Genomic DNA, 19,874 nt, shown 5'->3' on the forward strand with positions numbered 1-19,874 from the left:
GTGCTTACCTTTTAGTGAGCAGAAATAGGTAACTGTTCTGGGGAAGAATAGAGCACATAAGGGAGCTAGGGGGTGCAGGGGTAGGGAATTGCAAGTTAAAATAGAGTGGTCAGGAAAGTTCAGTGAGAAGGTTATTGGCTATGTGGGTCATGCATGTCCTTGGCGGAGGGAAGAAGTGGTACAGTGGCCCTGACAGGGACTCCAGTATGCTTGGCACAGAGAGAGTGAAGCCCGAGTGAGCGCAGGTAGGAGGTAAGGTCAGAGAGGTGGCATGGGATGGTATAGAGCATGTAGTCTTGTGTGTTACTGTGATATTGTAATCAAATTTAAGTTTTCCTGGACCTAAAAAAAAGTTGTGAGAAAGCCTTGGAGAGTTACAGCTGCCTGGCCAGATCTACAGCAAGGTCTGGGAGAGAAATGATGTCATTATTGGAAGGAGGGGCTAGAAGGAGGAGCAGACCAAGTTTCTCCTCAAGTCTTCATAGTGGTAGCACTCACTGCATTTTCCTTCTAGCACTGTCAGAAACAAGGGATGGTTGCCACTCTTCTGGAGTTCTGTTTACCTCCACCCAGGAATCCCCAGAGGGAGAAGATAAGAGAAAAGCCATTTTTGTTTCTGAAATGAAAGTTACCAGAAATTTTATTTTGTGAATATTTTTTGCCCAAAGTATTATTGATACGTATCAATTCATTAAATATATAGTATATACACTTAATTGATTTCTTCTTTAGGCCTAACCTCAATATCTGAGAATAGGATTTAGATAAGAAAAAGTAAGATAAAGATACTTGCTTATGATTTTTTTTTTAAGATTTTATTTATTTATTTACAGAGATCACAAGTAGAGAGGCAGGTGGTTTTGTAACTGTTTTTTTCCTATCTAGTCTAGTATGAGGGTATTTAATAAAGCAAACATATTATCTCTCTCTGATATCCTGAAAAGATAAGACTTGATTCACTATGTTCTGGGTATCTAATGAATATGGAGGTGTGGAAGATTTCATTTTAATATATCTTTTATCCTTGGAATAGGATCGGAAGTTGTTTCTTTTCCTCCTTCTTTTTCTTCCTCCTCTTCTTTTTTTTCCTTCTGCAACTGCAACTGATTTCTGAGTAAACTGGACAATGAAAAATTCTATTTGAAATTATTTTTCCTCTTGGTGAAATTAGGCAAATCGCATTTTTGTTAAAAGATTTTATTTATTTATTTGACAGGCAGAGATCACAAGTAGGCTGAGAGGCAGGCAGAGAGAGAGAAGGAGGAAGCAGGCTTCCTGCTGAGCAGAGAGCCCGACGATGCGGGGCTCAATCCCAGGACCCTGGGATCATGACCCGAGCCGAAGGCAGAGGCTTTAACCCACTGAGCCACCCAGGTGCCCCAGCAAATCGCATTTTTAAGTATCAACTGCATTTTGTCTATAATTTTACCCAAGTCAAAATGGATCATTTTTAAAGTTATATTTCAGTTAACAAAAGAAGAAAATTACTTTCTAAAGCTTTGATGTCAAATAACTATTAACTATATTAGAATTGGATTCTAAGATTTTAACTGTTTGATTTCAGCACTTTTCTGCATAACACAGATAAACTTGCTACTAACCTACTCTATAAATTGAGGCAAGTCTCTGAACTTCTGGTATTTCATTTTCTTGACTATAAAATGAGGTCATGGGTGATTTCTAAGTTCCCTTAATTTCTGGTTCTTGTTCTGATTTTTCAGCTGTAAAGGGCTAAGTTCCCTAGAGCTTGCTATTAGATCAAACTAACTTAGGTTTGCTTATTTTGGCTGAGAGAATCAGGAAATTGGACTTTATTCATTGGAGTTATCTTAAACTGTGCCAGGTTAGCAAAGTGACTTGTACTATTCTGCTGACTTTAAGGTGAAAGGTAGGTCAGATGGATAGTCAAACAGCATTTAATCATAAAAAGTATTTTATATATTTGTCATTTTATATTTTTAAATTAATCCTCTCAGAATCACAGAAAAAAATACATATGTATTGCTTTTCTAATCATCATCTTCTTTTTTTTTTTTTTTTTTTTTACATTACTGATAGTAACAAGTCTGTGATTTGTTTTTTGTTCCATAGGCTTCATTTAGTGTATAATGTATTATGATTGGAAGTGAAAGTTGTAGAAGGATTGAGTTCTTAAAAATATTGATGTACTCTGTATCTGCCTCCCCCTTCTTCCTCATCCTTCAAACAGCAGCAACAAAAAAAAAATTGTCAGAGGTCCAATGACTACTACTAATGAATGACAGATTGTACTAATTTAATAGGCTCACTGAATTATGAGAAAAAAGAAAAAAAGTAGCTGTTTTACCAGACCGAAGCTATTAGCTGACTTTTGTTTCATTTTAACAGATTGCTTACTATTTTATTACTGTTAGCTTTATGGATTCCACTCTGCTCTTTCACTAATAGCATAGAGGCAGGATTTTAGAAAGTATTCTTTTTTTAATCAAAAATTTCAGTTCTCTGTTTGGAATTTTGAATTTGTGTGAATTTAGAAGACATTTAGGTTGATTATCTTTTAATTGGAGTTGCACATTGATATTCACATGCTTTTCTAATTTCTTTTCCGCAGTTTAGCTTTTACTGTTTTTTTTGTTTGCTTGTTTGTGTTGGTTTTAGTTTAGTTTTTCATTCTTAAATGGGAGGATGACTCTTTTTCAGAAGGACTGGGTCTGATCACATCATCCCTGCCCCCATCATTAAAAGTAGCAGTGCTGCTTAGGAAAGGGGAAGAAGACAAGCATGCAGGGACATCTCTTTTGTGCATTCCTTTTCACAAATATAATTTAAGAAGGAGTTAACATACCCATTTTTCAGATGAGTACATTATGGCTTCAAGAGTTTACGTGATACGCATAACAAACCCAGGTCAGTTCAAAGCCTATGCCCTTACCCACCTTCTTTCTTGTAGCATTGACTTAATGACTTTAGTATCCTAATAAAATTAGGTAAGACCGGATAGTAATACAGGAGGCATAACTTTTTGACTCTTTTGCTTGTAAGCAATCACAACTCTCTGTCCAAGATGTACTTTCCATTTGCACGCTCACCTGTCATGTTCTATAAGTAATACTATACCTAAATTATTTTCTATGTTTCATAGACCCTATATATTAAAATGAAAAGAAAGAGAAAAAAAAAAAGAAGGCTAAGTAGATTGGTGTACCTTTAGATGGGAGCATTCATTTGGATACTGATTTGTGTATATGGTTGTTGGTCCTAATTCAGAATGTGATCTTTCGCTTTTCCCTCCTAAATTTATAACCCTGTTGACTGTATTTGCTTATTTATTTCTTAAAGTTTAAAGACAGTTCTTCAGCAGGCTTCTGCCTTTGTATTTGATGAGTAACTAAGGATTAGGACTTAAAATAATATTTTTTAGAGCTTTTCAGGGCTCATTTTGATACTCACTGGAAAAATTGTCAATCAGCAAATCAGGCATGGAAGAGAAGTATTTATTATATCCCGTTTTCTTCAGCTCAATAGAGATAAAGATAGTTGAAACTGAACTTGAAGGCTCAAGTTGGTTCATTTTTATTGATATTCTATAGCAATTTGAGAGCAGATTTGGTAAATACAGGTTAATTAGAGTGTATTTTGCATTTCAAAATTCCTTCCTTTGAACTTTGTATCTTAAAAATGTGTGGTTATTTCTTAACAATAAAAGTATTCTTTATTCCTGTGAAGGAAAAATTATTTTAGTCTGTAATCCTTTGGGAAAACAATCCTAAGAAATTATTTATTTATTTATTTTTAAAGAATTATTTATTTATTTGACAGAGAGAGATCACAAGTAGGCAGAGAGGCAGACAGAGAGAGAGAGGGAAACAAGCTCCCTGCTGAGTAGAGAGCCCAACGTTGGACTCCATCCCAGGACCCTGAGATCATGACCTGAGCTGAAGGCAGAGGCTTAACCCACTGAGCCATCCAGGTGCCCTGAAATAATATATTTAAAGACCTGTTTAATTATAAAGCTTTATTGAAAAGTTTTAATATGAAGAATTGTGTATGCAGAATTTTTTTAAAAGGCCATGAAATGGGAATGGTAGTAACACTGGCTTTAAAATTAGGCATACTTCGGGCAGACCTTGGTTCTACCACTTTCTGGGTGTGTAACCTTAGGCAAGTTATGTGACTGAATTTCAGTTAGCCATTTGTTGTTGGGCATAGTAAGAACTGCCTTCTAGGGCTCTTATAAAGGTTAAACAAATTAGCCTATGTAAAGAACCGCAGGCACAGTAGAAGTAAGTTTTCTCTCTTCTTCCTTTTTTCCTCAAGGTAAGTATTAATATAGTATCTATTTTACAGATACTTCTTGAAGATCATATTTATTTTGTTTCTTAGCAACTGAATGGGTGTGACTGGAGGGAAATGGAGAAAATGAGATGGTAATATGATAGGTAGTTACGTGAGAAAGTCAGATAATTTTGTAAGTTAGAAGAAAACATTTTTTTAATCAGGTGAGTGAATTTTGATCATACATTTGTAATTAAAGCTTTTTAAAAACAGTGGAGTGAGTACAGCCATACTTACTGCCAGCTGACAACTGCTTTGGTTCAAAATTATTGCCTTCACCAGTAATTTATGGCAGCAGAAAGAAACCAGTACACACCTAGTCTTCTTTATTCTGCTCATTCCTCCTGTTCTCCTTAGAGGAACAATGTAGATCAAATTCTTTTTCACTGTGGCTTCTGTCAGAAAGATAAACAAAAAAACTAGTTTTAAAAAAATTTTTCTTGCCCATCCACATTCATGCAAACTCCCTGTAATTTCCTGAGTAACATTAAAATCAAGTTAAATCGCTAACTTTTGGACCGTGTTTTTATGATACTTTTAGAAATACTTTTTATAACCTTTTGTCAACACAAACATTAATTACTTAAGGTCAGTAGAAGAATCTCATCATGTTCCAAATTTTTAAAAATTGGACTTTTCCTCCAGGTTTACATTATGACTAGTAGTCATAGGGGCAGATAGATAAAAAGAGTGATTTATGATTTCTGCTGTTAAGGAATTTGTATCTATTTATTGGGATAGGAAGAGACAGGAAGTGCTTCCAGGCTGCAGGGATCCCACTGAAAGCTGAAACTTGGGCTAGGCTTTCCCAGTGAGGAGGGTGTGTCAGCTGGAGGAATACCCTCTGAGGCAGTTGGAAGGCAGGCACTCCCCAGGTATAGGTGGGGATGGGTGTGTTGACCAATTGGAACTAGAGATAAGGATAAAAGGAAAGGTAGATGAGAATAGTGCTTTGCAGGTCTTAGACACTGAGGTATTATTAAAAGTTTTGATCTGAAAAGTGACAATTTCAGAATAATACTTAGTGAGACTGCTTGGAAGAAGTTGGAGAGACATAGAGACTGGGAGACTACTTAGGCAAGTATTGCAGTAACTTGGCTGCATGGGGTCTTGAAATGTAAAACAGGATGAATGAGAGAAATCAGAGCTTGAAGAGTAGTTCTAAGTCACAGTAGTGGGGTGATACGAGGAAAGAGGGAAGAGATAGTTAGCCTGCTGGAGCCATGCTTTCTTCTCCTTTTACCTTCCCCTGCTCTGTCTGCCTACTGGAGCCTAGCTTCTGCTCCTGTCCTGTCATTCACTGAAAGTGCTGCACACCTGGGTACTTCAATCATGTTAACAAGGTCAGGACTGAGGGTACGCCTTATCTCATTCATTTGTGTTGCCTGCTGCACTGATCTTGGTGGATGGCCTACCACCCACCCTGCTACCCAGATCAGAAAGACTCATTCCTTGCCTGAACCTCCCACATTCGTCCCTAACCACCTGTTGAGTCACATTTGCATACATCTCCAGTCAGACTGTGAATAGAGTAGAATAAATTAGCATAGCCTTAAGGCATGGCGGTGGCTGAGGCACAGCACCTAGTCAGAAGGCCTGGGTCTTAAAAGGAAATGTTTTTAAAGCCATTTGTTTAGAATGTACTAATGGAACACTTGGCTGTGCTGATCACTGAGGATAAAAAGGAAGTCCTCATAACTGCCCTCAAGCTGGTTTCTGACCTTAAATAAGGACTTTTTTTTTTTTTTAAATGTCAAATATTTTACAGGCAACCTTTCCCCTGTCACATTAAGATAATAGTTGTATTTTTAGTAATTGTAGATTTTATATTGTATTGCAGTTTTAATTTTTTTTTAAAGATTTTATTTAGTTATTTGACAGAGAAAGATCACAAGTAGGCAGAGAGGCAGGCAGAGAGAGAGGAGGAAGCAGGCTCCCCGCTGAGCAGAGAGCCCGATGGGGGACTCAATCCCAGGACCCTGAGATCATGACCTGAGCAGAAGGCAGAGGCTTTAACCCACTGAGCCACCCAGGCGCCCTGTATTGCAGTTTTAAATGAAGAGGAAGATTTTTTACATTTATGTACAAGAATCCGTATGTATTTAATTTTTTTCATTTTATTTTATTTTATTTCTTTTCTGTGTTCTAAAATTCATTGTTTATGCACCACACCCAGTGCTCCATGTGGTACATGCCCTCCATAATACCCACCACCAGGCTCACCCAACCCCCCGCGCCTTTCCCCCTCCAAAAAAATCAAAATAAATACATGATTTAAGCAGACTTTGAGCTTTTAGTGCTTAGTACACATATGAATTCATGGCTCACATGTGAGAACTTAAATCTTGTGCCAGTTGCTCCCAGCTGCTTCAAGTTGGTTCATAGACTGGGAAACACTGGCCAAAGAAATTTTAAGCTATCTGAAAGTAGAGAGACAGAGTCCTAAGCAGAGACATCCAGAGAAGGTGAGTCTAAGGAGAGATAGCATGAGGATGGGGAGGGAAACAGAGACAGAAAGACACAGTAGGACAGTTAACAGAGCACCGTTATCCGAGAAGATTCTCCTGGTCACATGGACTTATTACCAGATAAGAAGGGTGATGATTCAGCTTTAGCTTCAGATTAACCAGATTAAGCTTCATTATCATTTTAAGAAAGAAAATTAAGCTTAATTTCAGAGTTTTTAAATGAGAAACACACAGTATTTCTTTGTATGAAAAGCAATCGCTGGGTAAGATGTAATGTGCATACTGATTAAGTGGCAAGAAGATCACACCCAACTCTTGAAGGACAGAAGTAATACTCTGTTGATTACATACTCCAGTGCCTACCACTGTGACCTGGATTGGAAGATTCTCAAAAAATATTGCCTTTCATTGTAGAGAATGCTGCCTTTAAAGTTACAGTAATTTTTGCTACTTTAACCTGATGAATTTAGAAATAATTCTTAAGTTATTAGTGAGATAGAGTGACAGTCTGGTCATTCTTTTGTATTTAATGGCAGCAGTCTCCTTGGGGTTAATAAACATTTTTGTCCATAGATCAAGAGGTTTTGAAAGGGTTGAAATTCAGGTCATTCCTGACTATATGCAGTGGCTGTTGTTGGTATTAACGTCTTAAAAGATTGGAATAGTTCAGGCTGTGTGTGAGTTGAAAAGTAAACTGGAGTGATTGGCTGTGCAAAACACAGATGTGGCAGATTATTTATACTGTCGAACTTCACAGCGTACTTTTTCTTTAATGTGTCTTAAAGCCTGCGTTTTCACAGTAAATCAGCTTTATACACAGGTTCGTTCTTTTTTTTTTTCTTTTATCTTTCTTTCTTTCTTTCTTTTTTTTTTTTTTGACAGTAGGAGAGAATCTTAAGCAGGCTCCAGCAGAGCCTACCTCAGAGCTTGGTCTCACAACCCTGAGATCATGTGCTGGGCTAAAATCAAGAGTCAGACACTTAACTGACTGAGCCAGCCAGGTGCCCCTGTCTACAGGTTTCTAGATGTTACTAGTTTCAGAAATTTTTTTTAACCAGGCAGGATCCCTTATTAACAGTCTTTCTCTGCAGTTTAAATGCTTAAGAAGAAGAATTCTTCATTCATCTATTTTTGTGTGTGTATGAATTTTGATTTTTCTAGTAATACAGCAAGAGTTTATTTCTGTATTACAATAAAAATCCATAGATGATAATCCTGAATTCAGTGACCTTTCTTACAATTGAGTCTGCCTTTATTTGACTGTTTTGGCTGCAGTTTAATAGCACTGTTTTCCTGTGCAATTCATCCTGTTAATAATGAATATGAGGGACTTTCCAGATTCTTTTGTTTTACTGGAATTATATTTTATAAACTCTGCTTTGAAATAGTGGATTATTTATTATTCTAGAATGTTTTTGTTATCCTGAGAATATGTCTGGTTACCAAATTATTCTTAAAACTAATAAAAGTGTTTTTGTATTTGAAAGATAAACTAGCTAACTGCCTCTTTCAAAGTAGAATTTTAATCTCTGATTAAATATACAATATCTCTTTCCCAGATTTTATAGATTCTATAATACTCATGTAGATTTCATTTGCTTATAAGAAGCCTGTTTCCTCTTAGTGAGCCAAAGAATTCTCTCCAGGGGATCAAAGCAAATTGCTCCTTTATTGAAACTTGGTTGTGCTGTTTTTTATTTGTTTGCATGTAATTTCTATTGCTATATAATATTTACAGTTGAAATTATTTTAGTATTATGCAGAAAAAAGTTTCTTTTTTATCTATGCCTTTAAAGACGCTTATAGGTTATAACAATATTTGTGTTTCCAAGAACTTGAAATAATTTTGTTCTGAGATATCTGATATAAAAAGTGTTAAGGTTACTAGGGAAGCAGCTTTAGTCTTGTTTCTTAGTGCACAGTAGGGATTTGGTAAGTAAAGCATATTAAAGAAAAAGAAGCTAACATTTTACTTTATTTATTTATTTTTAAAGATTTTTATTTATTAGAGGGAGAGGGAGAGCAAGAGCAAGGGAAGGAGGAGGGGAAGGGGCAGAGGAAGAGCGAGAAGCGGATGCCCCACTTAGCAGCGAGCCTGATGTGAGTCTCAGTCTCAGAACCCTGAGATTATGACCTGAGCTGAAGTCAGACATTTAATTGACTGAGCCACTCCTAAAGAAGCCAGAACTTTAAATTTTTACTTTTAACAAATTACTGACCTAGGATCTTAATATACTTAAGTCATTTAATCTTCATAGCAATTATTGTGATAGATATTATTACCCTACTTTATAGAGAGGGTAAATACCCTCTCTTCAAATTCTTCAAATTCACACAACTTGTATATAAATAAGCCAGAATTCAAGCTCAGGTCTGTTTCCCTCTTGCTCTACAACATCACACAGTCCCTTTAAAAAAAAGAATTAAGGAAATTTTCTTATTGTATAGTCATCATAATGTCTGTTGTCTAAATGTGCATTTTACACTTCCAAATACACTTAGTATGAATTTTTGCCATTAAATTTGTTCCATAGAAGGCAGAGAAAGAGGGGTTTATGGAGACTTTTGCTTAATATTCCAGTAATTCAGATTCCATAGAAAATATTAGCAAGAAGCCAGTGCTCTTTGAAAAATTTGAGTTTTTAAAAGCTCACAAAATATTCTGGCAGTAATATTACCTCATTCATTCCTTTAACGCCTCCAACATATGTATTTTCTGGATTTATTAAAAAAAGCTTTCGTAATATCTTCATCTGTAAAATAGTTTCTTGGTTGAATTAAAATGCACTGCTAAGTTCAAGTATAGAAAACAGACTTCCTAGATCTGTAGCGTTTTAGAGTGATGCAGCTCCAGCTGTCAACCAGTAGAACTTTTAGTCCACCCTCACCATTTGTGTCTATGAATGCTTCAGAGTTTCTTTTTGATCTGTTTTACAAAATACCTGCAGTGACAACTCTGTGACAGTGGTGACACTGGGATTGGAATTGCGTAGCAGACGAAGAACAGAGGGACCAGTAGGTGCTAGCCCATGAGCTCAACTTGATCAACCCTTGTGCCTGTTTACCCTGCTCTACTCTGTTCTTCGTCTATCTTCGTCTTTGTGCTTTGTTTACAGTGTTCTTTAAGGTGTCTGATCAGTATCTTATGCTGAGCGTGGGAAATATGCTGGATTTAGTTAATTGGTTTTACCAAATACCGTCTCTGCTCTAGTAGCCAACATGTTTCCTGTTTTCTCTAACCTTTTCTCCTACTTTCTTTAAGTTGTTGATTTTCCTGCATTTCTTTCTTTCTTTAGAGCCTTAAAATCCCTCCACTTGTCTCTAAGGAGTCAAAATGTCCTTCACTAATTACATGTCTGGAGGTTGTATAAACCATATGTAATTGAATTAGAGAAATAGGAAGAAACTTTGTTAGTTTCAGTGGACGTAGAGATCTTAAAAATACTGAAGTACAGTCCCCTTCATCCCCAACACACACACACACACGCACACGCACGCGCGCACACACATGAATGATGATGGCAAGAAGGAACAGAGTAGCATTGTTTAGTCACCTGAAATTTGAAGTTCTGAAAAGAAAAGAAATTTTAGACGAAGGGCAGTGAGAACGTTTGCTGGGATCCTAGAGAAGAGATCTTAGTTGAGAGTAATTCCATGATTAACGTATAGGGCAAGTTATAGGTTAGTGCCAAAAGTACTCCGTTTTACCAGGAATTAGATGAGCTGAGCTGTGGTAGAGGTTGGGATCAATCATGAATTAAGAAGCTTGAAAGGATTGTAAAAAGTTAGCAAATATGTGAATGAGTGACAAGATGAACTGAGTTTTCTGTTACTCAAACTTAGGCATGTCTGTCCACATATAATATATAATTCACACCCCCTACTTCCTTTGAAGTTAGAAAACTGTGTATGTGCTTTAGGCTGCTGACTGAATTTGTTTGCTTAAGAGGACTTATATGAACAGTGGAGAAATATAGGAAAGTTTGGGGCTACTGGGGCCAATGTACAAAAGAGAAAAAGAGAAAACAAACACCCTGTTCTCCTCCCTCTCTTCTGCAAGCATTATCCCAGTATGGTATACCAGTAACAGTAGTAGGATCAGGGAATAGGTAGAGAAACTAATGTATCTCTCAGTTCAGGAAACCCCTAAGGGAAAGAAATTTTTATACACAGGTTGATGATTGTCAGAATGTAGATATGTACAGGGAGCATCTAGAGCACAGAGGAAGAGTCTGAAGGTGGCAAAGAAAATGTCCTACCGGATAATGCATGAGCTGAAGCTTGAGTATAGAATAGGAGCTTGCCATCGGTCAATAGTAGGAAGAAAGAAGGCATTCAGGGCAGAGAAGACAGCTTGAGGAGAGCCATGCTCCTTTCTGAGAACTTGTCAGTAGTTCACTGTGGCTAAAATAGAGCTTTTGAGAGAAAAGGAAGAATAGGAGAGGATTAGAAGGTTAAGGGGTTCAGATTATTTTAAGAGATCTCAGCTGCCATATGTAAAGTTTTAAATTTTGGTTCTTTGTTAATGGGAAATTATTGAAGAATTATTTTGAAATACAATAAGAAATTTAATAATAATAATAATAGTATTATTGAGCTCATACTCTATGTTAGGCATTCTTTTAAATGCTTCACCTATAACTCATTTAATCCTGTTGAGAACTTTGTGAAATGGATGCTATCATTGTTCTCCTGTTAAAGATAAGGAAATGGAGGAAAACAATACATAGGCTCACCTTCCAGGATTTTAAATCCAACTCTTCTGGCTATGTGTAATTGTGTAGGGTGGGGAAGGAGAAAGACCAGTTGGGAGATGATTTCACAAGTGTGGGTGGGAACAAATGGAGGCCTTGGTGAGGACAGATTTGGGGGTACAGAGAGAGTCTTCCCTGATGGTGAGGCCTGGAAGTTCCAGACTGGTTGAGGAAATTTCTGAGGAGCAGCTGTCTCACTGTCTCCTTTCTATTGTTTATCTCCCAGTTGAAACTTTGTTCCTTTTGCTTAGTTTTTCTCTCTTCTCCTCTTCTGTCAGTAACACTGATTATTCACTCTTTTAATGACTATGTGTTAGGTCTTTAGTTGGAGTAAGTCTTCATTAATTCCTGTACAGTTACAGAAGAAAAAAGAAAAGACATAGTTCCTTCTATAAAAGGGGTGTTTGATATTGTGTGGCAGGTAAGATAAGTACAGAACCTGTAATTCAAGTTGGTGTGAGCAGAATGATACAACTTCTGGGAGAGCCATGTTCAATTGACTATATACTTCATCTTCCATTTGTAGTTCTTTTTAGAAAAGATTTTATTTATTTATTTATTTGTCAAAGAGAGAGAGGGGGAGAGAGAGCACAGGCAGGCAGAGTGGCTGGCAGGCAGAGGCAGAGAGAGAAGCAGGCTCCCGGCTGAGCAAGGAGCCTGATGCGGAACTGGATCCCAGAACCCTGGGATCATGACCTGAACTGGAGGCAATGGCTTAGCCAACTGAGCCATCCAGGCATCCCCGCATTTGTTGTTCTAAATCCATTTGTGATACATTTATCTGAGCTGGTAAGGTCTACAGCTCCCCGGTTTCTTTAACTAGCAAAGCTGGGCCCCTCATAGAGCCAATGCATATTCTAGATATAGAGGTATAGAAAACCTAGTGTCCCCTAACACATACACACATGTCGTCCTTCCATATTTTCCAACATTTTGGTTTTAAGAGGAAAAAAGTCTCATTAGTGAATGTAAAACCTCATTCACATCCGCTACTGGACTGTAAATTCCCAAGGGTAAAGGCCATGCCTGTCTTGTTTATAGTAGTACGTGTTCTGATCTTTCTCACAGACTTGCTCATGATTTATGCTAGAATATTTGTTGAATACTGCATCTGAGGGTGAAAATTTCCTAAAAATATTTTTACTAAGAATTAGGAAATGAAAGCAAACAATAGTGCAGAAATGAGTGAGACGAATGAGCACAAGTTTGTGGTGCTAAATGAAACTACACTAAACTGTAGCCACAAAATGGCAAGAACAGTTTTATGTGGCAGCCCCACATGGTATATCCCTCTCTGGGGAGCTATAACTTTAATGTTTACACTTCTAGATCTTGATTATAAACCCAGCCCGTTCTTTAGTCCACTACCAGCTAGGGATAGATGTAGTTCATTCTCCTTTTTACTGCCTCTGCCCATGGTGAGAATAGAACTTACATACACATCTTTTCTGCCCACATGGAATAGGGACTGTTGGAAGATACTTCTGTCCATTTGGCTCAGTTCCTCTCCTGGGAGGTAGAGTTGGTGCCTGGTTGCTCTAACTTGATACTCATTCAGCCATGTTACTAATAAACTGTGCCATAACAGGGTCATAGTCTCCAAGTTCCATTTCTTCACCTCCTCTCCTCACTGTGGCAGGTGCCCTGGTCAGGATAGAGGACTGCTGTTCTCTCTTACGTACCATTCCTTTTTTATTTACTGTTTTGGTAAGTGGATAGAATGGGAGATGGAATTTAAAATGAGAGTCTCCTCTTTGCTTGAACACAAATCAGAAGCTTTGCCTTCTGGGCCTTAAAGAGGGCTTGTATTTAGAAAGGGTTTACATTTACTTCTCATTTTCCTACCAGTATTTGATAGGCAGTAGTCCTGCAGAAAAGGAGGAAGGAGGTTTCGGAAGTACATTGAACCTTCTGGGAAAGAGGAGGTTTGGGGGCCCACCTAGTCAGTATACTTCACGAACTTCTTAAGTGGCTAATTCTTTGCATTAGAAGAAGAATTCTTTGTGCTTCGTAGCTACACCCTGACCAAAGCAGTGCTGATTAATGAATCTTTTTCCTTTTTTTTTTTTTTTGTTAAACCATTCACCCTCTTTTTATAATTTGAGCTCCTTCTAGTGATCTCAGATACCTTTTATTTAACCTATTTAATAGGTTAGCAGTGAATGATACTTTCCCCAAGGCTACTAGTAAATTTAGCTTTATCCTAAAATAGTGAACTGAGTGAGAAAAATCATTAAAGAGAAAATCATCTGTCTTTCCTAGAAACAGTTTAATGGTTACAGTTGCTAATTTTTAAGATACATTTAGTAGGGTACCAAATATATTTTAGTAATTAATTTCACAGTGAGGCAAGAACTGTGTGACATTTTCAACCCTGGCAAAATGCAGAAGCCGATATTTGCATGTGGAATGGCTGCTCATATATATTAATTCATTAATAATAATTGTTAATGTTTATTGTATACTTAGAGATCAGGGGTGCTTTGAATACACCATCTCATCAAATCTTTTCAGCACTTTTAAAAAGAGATTTTATTTACTTATTATTTGCTAGAGAGAGAGAGAGAGAGAGAGAGCGAGCGCGTACACAAGCAAGGGGAGCAGCAGGCAGAGGGAGAAGCAGGCTCCCTGCTTGAGACTCGATCCCAGGACCCTGGGATCATGACCTGAGCTGAAGGCAGACGCTTAACTGACTGTCACTCAGGTGTCCTTCCAGCACTCTTTCTGGTACTGTATTAGTTCCCTGTGGTTGATGTGACAGATTAACACAAACTGGGTGGCTTAAAACAACAGGTATTTATTCTCTCCCAGTTTTGGAGGCTAGAAGTCTTAAATCAAGGTGGTGAAAGGGCTACACTGTCTTTGGAAGCTCCCAGGGAGAATTCTTCCTTGTCTCTTTCATCTTTAAGTGGCTACGTCACTCCAGTCTCTGCCTTTATGATCACTTTTCCGCCTCCTTGTTGTGTGTCTGTGTCTTCTCCTCTTTTGTCTCTTATAAGGAGATTTCACTGGATTTAGGGTCTGTTAAGGTAATCTAAGATGATTTCCTCTCAAGATCTTTAACTTAATTATATTTTAAAGACCCCCTTTCCAAATAGGTAACATTCACAGGGTCTTGGTATTAGGACATGGACATGTCTTTCGGGGACTACCACTCAACTGACTGCAGGTACGTATTTTTAGTATTACCATTTCTCAGGGAGATAGTGTGTGAGTGGTCAATTTGTTTTGACTCTGAGCTGTCCTCTCCATCATCACACTGTGACGCCATGCTGATCGAATCTGCTATATTTGTAGATGATCTGTTTTGAAGCATTGCCTGTATGGTATCTTGTCCTTTATTTAATTAGGAATGAGTTCACATCTGGCAAGTTTTTTCTACTTGTTTCTTAGTGTCTGGTTTTGGAAATGCATGCATGAAACTCACTGAAGTATTTTCTTGATGCAAAGACTGGAGTTAACTTGTCATGGTGAACTCCAGCAGGAGAAAAGGCAGCTCAGTACTTGACAGCAGCATAGACTTGTTTTTCTGGTTTATTGAGACCAGTCAGAAACATCAGAGTTCTCATCCTGACTTCATCACTTACTAGCTCTAGGCTACTAGCAAGTTCCTTTAGTTCTTAGAACTTCAGTTTATTTATCCATAAATTAGGAATCCCTGTTTTGTAGAGTAGTTAGCTTAGATGAAAAAGTTAAAACTGAGCTTTTAATAAGCATTAATTTGCCCAAATTAAGCATGTAAGTATTTTAGAATATGTAATTCCAGTATCTATGAAATTCTTCAGGCTTACTTAGGCCTCTTTTGTAAATTTAGCTTTAGCCTAAAGAGGTGAACTGAATGAGAAAAAATCATTAAAGAGAAAATCATTTTTCTCTTTTTAAAGTTGTTTATAATCACAAATGATGGGGCTTCCTCCTTTAAAAAAATTTTAATACGTCAGTATCTTTTGTTATCCATGTACATATATGGTATCTTTTTAAAAACTCAAATAATAGTTGTCTTGCCTGTTTGTGGTATCTTCTTCAGCACAGTTTGGTTTTGTTGTTTGTTTATTTTTTTAAAAGAATCATTCTTCTTACCCAGTGTCTGACACACATACCAAAAAGGGAAAACTTGTAAGAAAGAATGCTGGTCAGATCACATCATCCGATTATTACACTTTCAGCATTTTGTGAGTGATGGCTCCTTCCTAAGGGGACATTCTTGTTAAGGTTGGAGGTCACTGTTTCTTTTTAAGAGCACTGTGTTCCAATTTTGAGTAATATTTTTTTAGACAGGAAACATGACCATCTTTCATTTCATTGTCCTTTTTAGTAGATGTTTGTTGAGAATACTGGATAGTGGATAAGACAGATTGCCCCAGTCATTCTTTCTTATTATTGTTTATTTTTCCACAGTTGTGCAATCCTATTTGATAAGGTCATGGTGGTCAAATAGATGTATTTTTCATCTATTTTCTGATGAAAGGATGGAATTTTTTTTCAATATTGTCTTCTCTGATCCTATTAAATTACTGAAAAGTGAGAAATTTTCAGAAATGTGTGTTTTAGAAAACAGTATTTTTTGAAATATGTCTTATTTCTTGGAATTTTATAAAAACTCTTAGACTGTAGTCTTAATGTAATCTCTTAAATGGAACTGTTGATCATGGAATGCCAAAGCCTGGGAAGTTGTGAGCCCAACTGAGTCGTAAATATTTGTTTTCCATTTCTGTGTAGACAATATGGATGATGGATGCAAAATTTGTTTTTACCATTAGCATTTATTGTTCTTGCTTCAGGAGGAGTGTATTGTTGTAGAACTGAATCTAGTGATGGATTTTTTTTTTTAAAGATTTTATTTATTTATTTGACAGAGATCACAAGTAGGCAGAGAGGCAGGCAGAGAGAGAGGAGGAAGCAGGCTCCCTGCTGAGCAGAGAGCCCGATGCGGGGCTCGATCCCAGGACCCTGGGATCATGACCTGAGCCGAAGGCAGCGGCTTAACCCACTGAGCCACCCAGGCGCCCCTAGTGATGGATTTTTAAAAATATTTTGATCCAAATGATACCATATTACTAATACTACCCTTGCTCTTGATGAAGTAGAAGATGATTGGTTTCTACCATACCCATCTAAACACTCACCCTCATCCATGTGCACACCCCTACTTTTCTATTCAAAGCAGAATCATTTCATATCGGCAGTAATCATATAGAAAAAGAAGATACACTTCACTGGGAGAAATATATGTAAATAGGGTTTTTCCTCCTTACATTTATTTTTTTAATTCATACTAGACAAAAGCATTTGGAAGTCTTTGAAATTTACTCTGAGGAGGTTCCAGACATGTTCAGTTTGCTGATGCTCTTACTTTTTAAGGAACTGCATTAAGGTGTTTAATTATTAATCTGATATTAATTATAAATAAAATTTTCTGTTATCAGAAGATGTTTTGAAACATGTAGGTTTTGCTGATTTTTATAACATCCCACCTAAACTTTGAAGTAGCTTTTAAAATATAAAGGTGCATTTAGTCTTCAATAGGCATTGAAAACAGGGATGTCAGAAATTTAAACTTGAATGTTTTAGTATATATTATGCTTACAATTTTTACTTAATATATTCAGTGCTAACATTCCTTTTGGCAACTGGCCATTCCTTTTTCAGATCTAAATATTTACTGAATTTAAAGTATTAGAAATTGCATCTGGTTTATGTTGTGGTTCTATTTCAATTAGCATCGTAACATCTAGGTTTATAGTTAACTGTCAGTGATTTTAGACTTAAAGGAGAAAAAAGCATTTATCTGAAGTTAGTGGTAAAATTTCAGCTATCCCCGAAACCTCAGGTCATAGATAATCCTGAATTACTGGATTTTCTAGATAAATTGACATTAAATATCTCAATTCTTTAAAATAAACACCATAATATTTTCATAAACATCTTAGAAAATGTATTTCTTTGTGTATTAGTTTCCCCTTGCTATGTAACAGATTACCACAAACTTAGTGGCAGGAAAAAACCCCACAGATTTATTATCTTACAATTTTTGATGTCAGAAGTCCAAAATGGGTCGCACTGAGCTAAAATTAAGGTGTTGGCAGGCTGTGTTTTCTTTCTGGAAGCTCTAGGAGAGAATCTGTTCTTTTGCCTTTTCCAGCTTCTAGAGGCTGTCTGCTTTCTTTGGCTTCCATTCTTTCCGTCTTCAAAGGCGGCAGAGTTACAGAGTGTCTCACATCACATCATTTTAACACTGACTCTTTGACCTCCCTCTTCCACATTTAAGGACCCTTGTTGTTACATTGGGCCTACTTAGTAATCTAGGATAATCTTCCTATTTTAAAGTCTTCTGACTAGCAGTTTTAATCCATTTTACAGAAGCCTTAATTCTCCACTGTAACATTATTTACAGGTTCTCAATATTAGGACAGGGACATTTTTGGGAAGCCATTATTCTGCCTACCATATTGCCTTCCTAAACTGTTAAATTATGTATATCTAATTGACTCTAAGTGTCAGGATTGCATGAGCTAGGAAGCCTGAATGATTTATTTTGTCATCATCTGTTGTCCAGGAGTGACTTTAGCCTCTCTTTCAGGCTTTACTTCAGTTTGGTTGGTGGGTCTTCTTTGTGGCTCACTAGTACTTTTTGTAGGTGACTGTACTTCTACAGACAGAAAAAAATTGTGTACCAGAGTCATTGAGGACCACTGTTGGGAGGATTTAAATCAGTGTTTTACAACCCTTCTGACTCCTGGAAAGTACATTCCTATTCAATAATTTTTTAGTTGTTCACTCTCTTTATTACCAAAAAAGGTCTGTTCCCATCCTTATCATTCTGTTTCTCACTGTTGCCACACGTGTGTCTAACTTCTGGCCCTTTAGAGTGCCATTTTAAAAAGATGTCTGATTTTTGTCAGATTCTAGTTGTGCCCTGGTCTTTTTGCTATCTGCTGTGCCATTTGTTCTTTTGCATTGTATGTGTGTACAAGAGTTTTTTCCTTCCTTCATTCCTTCCTTCCTTCCTTCCTTCCCCCTTTCCTCCCTCCCTCTCCCTCTCTCTCTTTCTTTCTTCCTTTCTTTTTCTTTCTGTCTTTTGTCTTTCTTGTCTTTTTGTCTCTCACCCTTCCTTCCTTCCTTCAAAAGTTGAGTAACTTGGACAAGCCTGAGCATCAATGGCTGATTCACTGTTTGAACCCAGGTTATATATTACAGGAGAGCCATGAACCATGTTTACCATTTGACTGAATTGCTGTCAGACATTCATCTAAACCCTGAAACTTTTCTTTCAAAATCCATTTGTCATGAAGTTTTAATAAAGAGGTCTTTGCAACTATAAGGGAGAACCTTACATTGAACATAAATTTATTTAGTACTGGGAAGATAGGAGTAAGGTGGAATGATGATTTCACTCTGCCTTACCCTTTGGAAGGCAAAAACAGGGAATCTGAAGGAGAATGCTATGTTTTAGTGGAGTGGGTAGGAAAGGTTCGTATACACCCACTTTTTAATTTAGGAGGAGTAAGGAACTGGGCTGTTTTTGTGACATTCTTTTAAGGGAAGATAAGAGAGGAAAGAAAGGGGTGAACTGAAAGACATCAGATATAAAGTGCCTGTTTACTCTCTGTGAGTCACTCACATTATTCTGTTTTAAAAACATGTTAGGAATTCATCTAATCTTCCTCAGGGCACACCCACTTCCCTCTAAGCCTGGTATAGTTCACAGATAAATTGGTTTCTCAGCTCACCACTTTAGCTGTGCAGTCACCTTGCCAGGGGTGATTTGATGTTCTGTAGCTGGCTAGTCTCTTCTTACTCTATCTCACTTTCTTCCTTATATAAATGAGTACCTGACTAACAAATATCTTACCTAATACTAAACTTTTTCTTTCCTCGATAATATTTCGTGACTTGAAAAGACATCTAAGGCACTAAGTACATAATGATGGTCACTTTTTAGTTCATGTTTTGCTTTAATTCTGTATTCTTAGTTTGCTCTATTCTTGGTTCCACAAATGATCATTTGTAGAAAAGGTCCATTTTATGCATATTTGCTCCCCAGCCTAAAGTTTAGGACATTGAATGCGATGTATACAATTGACCTTCATTTGCATGGTGGTACTTTGGGAAAGTATAATACCTGCAAGCTTCATATTCTTCTGTACAATGAGGAGATTTTATAGAGTATATGATCAGTTACTAAATGACTTTTGTATTCTTTTAAATCTTTTTAAATATATGTGTTCTCATTTTCTAGTTAGAATGAAAATCCATGGATAGACATGAGCTCTGACAATAGGAACTTACATCTTAATGTACTTACATTTTGTTAGTTTTGGATTTTTCTTTTCATGGA

At 37.0% G+C, this 19,874-nt stretch overlaps 1 protein-coding gene across 12 annotated transcripts in view; it reads left to right on the top strand.

Annotated features, from left to right (window-relative positions):
* PDLIM5 (PDZ and LIM domain 5) overlaps nt 1–19,874 on the top strand; it is a 202,542-nt gene that overhangs the window by 67,117 nt on the left and 115,551 nt on the right. The window lies entirely within an intron of this gene.

This window comes from Mustela putorius, unplaced genomic scaffold (genome assembly GCF_011764305.1).
Source record: "Mustela putorius furo isolate JIRA1106 unplaced genomic scaffold, ASM1176430v1.1 tig00003871_pilon_pilon_pilon, whole genome shotgun sequence".
NCBI classification, from domain to species: domain Eukaryota; kingdom Metazoa; phylum Chordata; class Mammalia; order Carnivora; family Mustelidae; genus Mustela; species Mustela putorius.